The sequence below is a fragment of the Limulus polyphemus genome, unplaced genomic scaffold, assembly GCF_000517525.1.
Source record: "Limulus polyphemus unplaced genomic scaffold, Limulus_polyphemus-2.1.2 Scaffold1237, whole genome shotgun sequence".
Lineage (NCBI taxonomy): Eukaryota > Metazoa > Arthropoda > Merostomata > Xiphosura > Limulidae > Limulus > Limulus polyphemus.
In genome coordinates, this window is record NW_013666847.1 from 312651 (window position 1) to 319518 (window position 6868).

A 6868-nucleotide genomic window follows, 5' to 3' on the forward strand; every position below is an offset into this window, starting at 1 on the left:
TCTCTTCTAACCTAAGTACCATTACATACCTACACGTACTGAAGAATGCTCTACCTCATCTCTTCTAACCTAAGTACCATTACATACCTACACGTACTGAAGAATGCTCTACCTCATCTCTTCTAACCTAAGTACCATTACGTACCTACACGTACTGAAGAATGCTCTACTTCATCTCTTCTAAACTATAGCATCGTTACTTAATCCCTCGGGTACTGAAGTAATACTCTATCACTTCTCTGCTACCCTAAGTACCGTTATATATTCACGTGTACCGAATAATCGTCTGTCTATTAGTATCGTTATGCACCCCTACTGTACCGAAGTAATAGTCTATCTCTTCTCTTCTATCCTAAGTATTTGTCCACGTCCTGGGGTGACGTTGTCTGTTTTAGCCAAAATACGAAATGTGTCACGTCTACATGTTCGAATATGATGTCAACTGGTTAAGGTACGAATTCTGTTAAATAATATTTTGCTTATATATATTTCGCTTTGGTATTCTTTTTTGCCATATTTCTTTTTGCTTACTAGACTCCGTCGATATTCGCACTTCAACGTACACTGAACTTAACATGATTATTTACAAAAGAAACACGACCTATCATGTACGGTCTCGTATTATATTCATTCGTAAAACTTCAAATTGACATTCATTTATCTATATTTTTATGTAAAATATAAAAGAATGCCCATGGAAAGCGTAAAATATAAACATCTAATCATCTGAATATATTTCAAATGTTTTAAAACTCAAACAACGTGCCTTGCATATTTCAAAAAGAGAACCAAAGAAATCGATCATTACTGACCATTTAGTTTATTACCACATAGTGTTAACTCAAAACCTGATAAAAACTCAAACTGATAGCTGTTGAATTAACCATCTCTATTACAAATACGCAAAGCTGTATTAACAATATTATCTATCTGAATGTTTAGATAGAGAAATAAATGTTTTAAGTACACAAATCAAATTCGGAAATGTCTTTGAAAATCCAATTAGTCTTGGGCCAACTTACCCATGATGGACAACGATGAAGAGGTGGTGTGGGTGGTCTCACGTCCTCTTCCTCTTCTCCGTGCACCAGCGAAGGCGGGTAATGTACATCAGTACTAGGTGTATATATTTCTGCATAGTCGTGAAGCTCGTCATCGGTCCGAGCTCTCCTTCCCTGCTCACTATTCCCACGAAACTCAATACGAGTTAGTTTTCTGTGACTCGGTAACTTACGGTCTAAGCTTCCGTAAGTGGCAATAGCCGACTTCCCAGATGGAGGGTTGCTATTAACTCCAGAGTCCGTAGAACTTGTGCCCGTAAGTCGAGAGCGACCCTGTGGAGTAGCTGAGAACTCTGAACGAGATGAGGAGGAATGTGAGGACCCTCTTCCTTCTGATACAAACTTATAGTTAACTCGCTGTCTCTGAAAATGCACTGGTGTTTTTTTCTGACTTATGCCTGTCTTTCTGGAGTTATCACTGGTAGAATTTACTAAGTTTTGTGTACCTATGCTTTTAGCTGGAGGTTGCGATGGCATCGTGTCTAAATTCATTGTCTCTAACCCCAGATCCAAATTCAATTTTCTTAAATCATTTTGATCAATAAGCTCGTATTTTTTTCTCTCAATAGATACCTTCGGTGGCATTAAAGGGGTGCAAGATTTTGCTTTAGAAAAATCCTTCACAGCATTAGCAGGATGGTTAATATCTGTCTCAGTTAGAGTAAAGACATCAGAGGGTAATTCTATACTCTTCACTGTCGTAGGAGAAGATGGTTCTGGCATCTCCGAAGGCACAGCATCGTCCTCGTAGCTCCCTCTTGAGGAATCCTGTGGAAAAAATTCGATGATTATAATCAAATACAGTCTCAGAAGTTATTGGACCGTAAAAAATTCGAACACTGAGGTCTAATCGCACTTTTATAAACGATGTTCCAAGTCCTGTGACACTCCTGGATCCATTTTCTCATCATCAATTGTTTTCAATCTGGTTGCCACGATTAAATAAAATTGTCTAACGCCGCAATTTATATTGTAATGAGCTTCTGCGAAGGGCAGCAAAACACTTTTAAAAGCATACATTTTATACAAACCTTTCACTGATCCTCCATTGTAAGTGTACATCATCTTCCAAGACCACGTTTAAGACGACTGAAGGCACAAAAGCCCACTGGTGCCAAACTGAAATTATTTACAGACATTGATTTCGAAGAGTAGCTGCTTATTTGTTTTCAGATATTCTTGCAAAGTTAGCCTTCCGTAACTCTGAACTGACAGATTAGTCGATAGAACCCACCGCTATCTTTTGGGCTATTCTTTCCTGACCGAATATCGGGATTTGACAGTTACTTTATAATGCCCCCACGGCCCCAAAATCTAAAGCACTAATTAATTGCTTTGGGTAGTAATGAGGTACGAACGCATGCTAACCACTGGGTCACGCTCGGCCCGAGTAGCTGTAAGCTTATGAAACTTTAGCACGCCCAATAAATCAAGCTGTATTCATAAATAAAGTGACAGCTGAGTTAAATTAAAAAACTGGTTCTATTAAAACGTAGTACTTAAATAACTTTATTATTGTAATTTCAAGTATAAATAAGACACAAACGATGAAAATGTGATTAAACCTTTTCAATGGCTTAATGATATAACCTTGGTGGAGATACAATAATTGTGTAACCCTAACCATCTTCTGCTAAACAATTGAAATTGGTAAATAAGTAAGAAACGTATATTTGAAACCAACATTAACCATCTATAACAACATAGATACACCTACCTCCGTGCTCCCTCCTTCCCTTTGTTTTGTAGTGGATTCTTGATTGACCTGAGATAAATGAACAAGTCGGGTTTTAAGCAGTTCCAGTTGTTCGTTACACTTTTCGTTTTGTTCCCTGAGGTGCTGGTTCTGTTGTTCCAACTATCAAAGGAAATGTCGGAATTTGTAAAAACTGAAGCTAAATAACTTCTCAAAATTTCAAAAAGTCAGATAACCGAGAGACAAGCAGCAATAAAAATGTTAAAAAACAATTAATAACACCACAAGAACTTTAATGAAGATCTAGACTCGAGCAAGTGGTGATTTTTAAACCATGAGTACCGACGCTACAACAACTCCACAAGGTACAAATGTCGGAACATGAACAGTGTGTTTTTCGTGTTCAGTGGATGTCTTGGTGACTCATTTGAACAGACATAGAACACCTTAAAAAGTGAAGGTAAAGTAAAAATTATATCCATATGTTTTCTAAAAATATAAACGTGTAAGTGTTTTAAATAGAAATAACATATAACATTATTAATTGAATAATAAACTTTACTTTCAACTGTATATTCACTGTTTAAATACTTTGAGTGAGGTAATTGGTGCCTAAACAGATGTGTCGACGAATGGGTGTGTACATTTAAAGAGCATTATCTTAACAAACTTCACACACAGAAGGAGCATTGAATTAACAAACTTAAACAGGATTGTTTTCAGATATATGAGGAGCATTCAATTAACAAACTTAAACAGGATTGTTTTCAGTTATATAAGGAGCATTCAATTAACAAACTTAAAAATGATTGTTTTCATACCTTTAAGGAACATTGTCTTAACAAGTTAAAGAGGATTGTTTTTCTTAAAATAAGAACTTTAAAATCACAAAAAGACTTTAATCGTGAAGATCAACTATGTTTAGTGAGAAAAAATAAAAACCCTACATTAACTAAATGTGCTAAATCACCTCTGTCGTCTAACGGCACCCGATAACTACGTCTATAACTATAATACGATTTCATCTTTTTTAATTATAATACGACTTCATCTACTAGAGAAAATAACTAAGTTTGTTAGCTGTTGTACACTTATTTGTTGACACTAATAATTACGTCTAGTACTAGTAGCCACCATGTGACTTCATCTACTAAAGTAAATAACAAAATCTAGTATCTACCATGCGGCCTAATCTACTATAGTAAATAACAGGTATATTAGCTACAACACGACTTCATCTACTATAGTAAATGTAAATAACTAGGTATATTAACTACCACACAACTTCATCTATTATAGTAAATAACCAGGTATATTAGCTACCACACGACTACATCTACTATAGTAAATAACTAGGTGTAATAAATCATACGTCTTTCAGCTTGTTGGCGACCCATTCTTTAATCTTGGCCGTTTTAGCTTCCACTTGCTTGGCATCTTCTACTCGCAGCTTCTTCTATAAAAAAAACTAATGATGATAAATAGACTCTTAAAAAACAACATCTGAACTTCGTTTTATTAAGTTTCAGTTAGGAAATAGAATTACGTAAAACCCAATAATTCCAGACACATCAGTTTTCCAATTCAATTAGGGATGGGGGTATTTATCATCAAACCCTAGAAGATTGAAATAGTACAGAAAAATAATTCAAGTTTAAATTAATGCAGGACTAGGAGCATGCTATGTTAGGTACTCTGTGAAAAATGTTATGTACATGAGTTAATATTTTCTTCCATCAAGCAAACACATCAGTTTACGTATTTTAATATTTGTTATATATAGTAACAAAGTGCAGGACACGTTTATGCAGCAATAGGGAATAAATGTGCTCGGCACTTTGGGGTCATGAGTACAAACACATCAGTTTACATATTTTAATATTTGTTATATATAGTAACAAAGTGCAGGACACGTTTATGCAGCAATAGGGAATAAATGTGCTCGGCACTTTGGGGTCATGAGTACACTGGAAGAGCGACGGTCAAATGCCAGTATTTGGTGAGACAAGACTTGGCGATGAGTGCTGTTGACTAGCTTTTTTCTAGTATTTGGTGAGACGAGAGATGGCGTTGGGTGCTGTTGACTAACTGTTTTCCAGTATTTGGTGAGACAAGAGATGGCGTTGGGTGCTGTTGACTAACTGTTTTCCAGTATTTGGTGAGACAAGAGTTGCCGATGGGTGCTGTTGACTAGCTGTTTTTCATCTCAGGTATCAGCTAAAGTTTTGAGATGGCTCAGATAGCTCTTGTATATCTTGGTGCGGAATTTATGAAATAAACAAATATACTTAAAACAGAAGAATACGATTATTAACAGTAGCCTTCGCTTCGTGAAAACCTTGTTATTTGTTTAAATGATTCGTTTTCTACGAATCAAATATCCATTAGTAAAATCAAACCAGTTAAGATGGAGCATAGTTAAACGAATTTTAGTTAATGTGCTATGAATTTACTTTTTCACTCTTATTATCAGGTTTAATTCAGAACTAAACCTAGGTTTCGTTTTTTAACTTATTAAACAAACTCCTTCAGTAAGTGTGCACAAAATGAAAGTTTCCTTTAAAGACTTCAGTAAAAAGTTGCCGTATATGTTGCATTACTTGTGCATTTTACAAATCGGTGCGTTTAGTCTTAGTTTATTAGAGTTCATGCTGGAATTAAATGTCGTTAATTAATCGCCGTTAGCTATAGTTTTCAAGCTGAACCAGGTGAGTTCAATTTATTCAATTGTCTTTCAAATCCAGAACTTCATTTATCCTGCACAAAGTGTTTAAAAATAAATTGATTTCTTTTATAACTTAAGTATCATTGGATAGATAGAAAACACCCATGATTACTGACGCAAAAGCTAGGGACGTTTTACACGTTTTTAAGTCCAATTATCCTCGTCTTCTGGACTGCCATTTCACTTCGAAGCTTGCTTAATATACTTCTTCCAAATCACATTAGATTACCTCGTTAATAATGCTGTACATTTTGATCCTTCAAAGGTACTCGAAAAACTACAACCTTTATTCGCGGTCTTGATCTTAGGCTTAAACGAAATGACAAACAACTGTGATGCTTAACTGCTTTTAGTTCAAAACACAATTAGAGGTGGCACAAACAATATTAAGCCCACGATCATGAATGATAAAAATTATCTCAAATCCACAGTAAGTTTACGAAGACAATCTCAAATCCACGCTGCACGGTTATGAAAGCAACCTCAACCTAAGTTTATCAAAACAATTTCAAATATACTGTCTGATGTTATCAAAGCTAGCTAAGACCCATGATTTAAGTTCAGCAAAACAATCCGAGGTTATCACAGCAGCCTCAAATCCACAACCTAAGTTTAACAAAACAATTAGAGGCACACGATCTAACTTCACTAAAATAATCTTAAACCCATGATGTAAGGTAACCAAAACAGCAATTCTATTACCTGTTCTTCTACCTGTTTCTCCAGCTTGAATATGACCTCTTTTTTCTCTTTGCACTCCAGATGAATCTTAGAAAAATTCGGAGTCTGTTCGTTTTCGCTAAAATCACGAAGTCGCTGTTCCATAAGCTTCGCCTGAAGCGAAAACGACTAGTCAGTGTAAACATTCATATATATCGATATATGTTCCATTCTGATTAAAAGTACGTGGTTCAGAATACTTATTGCTAAATCGAATAATATTCTCTGAAATATTTATAGTACACAAATTCTTAATCATTTTCGGTGCTATTTTAAGAGCAAGTATAACTATGTAAGCAACAACTCAGTAGAATCTCTGAACATCTTATATATACAGTGGTTTAGCTGACTTTTACTCATTAAAATGAACCTATATTTACATAGGATTTGACTAATACGTTGCATTTATAATACTTATTTATTATTCTGTATTATTCAGCAGACAAACTGTTTAAAACGTTACAAATACATATGAAGCCCAATCCATCATTCGACTCACCACTTGTCAGTGAGAGTAACTAATACACTTACACGTCCGCTATATACTGTCAACCTTCTGTTTCATCACACCTCTTGTCCGAAGAGGGGGTGCAACTCCCTGATGGCCAGCCAGCAATAAGCTGGAATGAAAAGACAAAAACATCGATTTGTCTTTGTCCAGGGTTA

At 35.5% G+C, this 6868-nt stretch overlaps 1 pseudogene; it reads right to left on the reverse strand.

Moving 5' to 3' along the window:
- The window catches only part of LOC106462742, a 144289-nt pseudogene extending 137982 nt beyond the window's left edge, over positions 1-6307 (reverse strand).
- Positions 6308-6868: the final 561 nt, after the last annotated feature.